Source organism: Apus apus, chromosome 4, assembly GCF_020740795.1.
Source record: "Apus apus isolate bApuApu2 chromosome 4, bApuApu2.pri.cur, whole genome shotgun sequence".
Classification (NCBI taxonomy): Eukaryota; Metazoa; Chordata; class Aves; order Apodiformes; family Apodidae; genus Apus; species Apus apus.
The window spans coordinates 68,946,971-68,949,212 of record NC_067285.1 but is presented as its reverse complement, the minus strand read 5'-3'; positions in this window follow the sequence as shown (position 1 = coordinate 68,949,212).

Here is a 2,242-nt window from a genome sequence, read left to right as displayed (position 1 = left end):
CCTTTAGCCGCGGCGGGAGAAACGCCTCCCCGGCGGCGGCGGCCCGGCCCCGGGCACGGCCCCGGCCCCGGCCCCGGCAGCGGCAGCGGCAGCGGCAGCGGGGCGCCGCCGCCCTCCTGTGGCCGCTGGCCCCGCCGAGCCGCCGGCCTCGGCCCCTCTGTGCGCTGCCCCCGCTCGGATCCGGCATCACGGTGGTCCCCGCTCCTCCTGCCCGAGCCCGAGCTCCGCTCGCCGCTGCGAGGGGCTGCAGCGACCCCGGGGGAGCCCGAGGAACCGGGCGGTTTCCTGCGGGATCGGGGGCGAGAGGAAAAAGGAGAGCTGTTCGTGTGCCTTTTGTACATGCTTGGGACAAAGTTGTTGCCCGCTGCCTCTTTTGCCTTGGCTTGTGGCACCTGCTTGGTATGGTTACTGAGGGGTCCCCGGGGGGCTGAGGGCTGTTGCCTGCAGCAGAATCTGGTAATATTTCTCAGGGAGCGCTGGACCATGCTTCTTGAGTCTGTTGGGACACTGCCCAGAAAGTGCAGCGCCCCAAAGCCCCCTGAGAGGGGTGCAAGCTCCCCATGCTCCCAAATCTGCCCTGGATGTATTGACCTCCTCATGCCCATTCAGCTGCCAACACTGTGCGAATGGGCTTCTGCCACATACTTCCTCGGCTCCCTGGGGCTCACCATGGGACAGTCCTGCTGGAACATCATGGCATCTGCTCACGTTTCCTTGGATTTATCCATTCCCCTTGCCCTGGCAGTTCTCTGTGCTGTCCTGGGAGAAGGGCTGCCTCATAAGCAAACACCAAGTCAAATTCAAGGTGTTCGACGCACAGGTTTTGTTTCTCTTTTGTATGGGTAAGTCACAGATTCAGAGAATCATAGAATAGTTTGGATTGAAGGGACCTTAAAGATCGTCTAGTTCCAACCTCTCCACATGGGCATGGAAACCTCCCACAAGATCAGGTTGCTCCAACCTCCCTCCAACCTGCCCTTGAACACCTCCAGGGAGGGGACAGACAAAACTTCTCCAGGTAACCTGTGTCTTACCACCCTCACACTACAGAATTTCTTGCAAATATCTAATCTAAATCTACCCTCTTTAAGCTTGAAACTGTCCCCCCTTGTCCTATCACCACATGTCCCTGTAAAAGGTCCCTTCACAGCTTTCCAGTAGCCCCCCTCCTTCAGGTACTGGAAGGCCACTATAGGGTCTCCCCAGAGACTTCTCTTCTCCAGGCTGCTGCACAACCCCAAATCACTCAGCCTGTCTGTCTAAGTCGCTATAGAAATGATGAAAGGGATGAAACGACCAAAGTGTGGACAGACACAGTGTGTCTGTCAAACCCAGTTCTGGCTATGAAAACCATTTTGCACAGTTCACCTTTTTCTGCTATCTCCTGCCAGGTGCCAGACATCTCCCTCACAGGCTCCCAGATTCCTTTTGGTTGGAGCATCACAAGCCCTGATACGTCTTGGGCAAAGAACTGCAAGGTGTTTGAGCAACCTGCAGTAGCTTACCAGAACAAGCCTGGCTGACATGAAGGCACTGTCAGCAGTCCACTTGGCAGGAGGAAAAACGTAGCTCTCTGACAGGAAGGAGAACAAAGTGTTTCCTTTCCTCCTCTCGAATCCCTTAATTTTTGTGCCAAACAGGAGGCGTGTGCCCTTTCCTCTGCTTGAAGCACCTTTTGTCCTGCAATGGAGAGCGCGTTAGTTAATACTTTGCGGCAGAAGGACCTCTAGTGTCCTTTTGCCGCTCGTACTTTGGCCTCACAGCTCCAGTTTGGTATTTCACCACCTCAAGACTTTTCTATGTACTGTGGAAGGAGATAAGGTCCCCATAATGTGTATAGGGAAGTGGCTAGGAAAGACGGGCTGGTTTGCTCCCCCCTGAAGAGAAATCATAGAATCCTTCTGATTGGAAAAGACCTTTAAGATCAAGTCCAACCATTAACCCAGCACACTGTCAAATCCACTACTACCCCATGTCCCTAAGTATCACATCTACACGGCTTTAAAATACCTCCAGGGAGGTATCCACCACCTCTCTGGGCAGCCTGTTCCAGTGCATGACAACGCTTTCAGTTAAGAGTTTTTTCCTTATGTCCAATCTAAACCTCCCCTGGCACAACTTGAGGCCACTTCCTCCTGTTACTGGTAACTCTGGAGAATTACTGTATGCCCCAGGTTCACCCTGCTTTACTCCCACAGCTCCTTCTCTTCACCCCAGGGGGCTCTGTGTGCCTTTCAGTGCA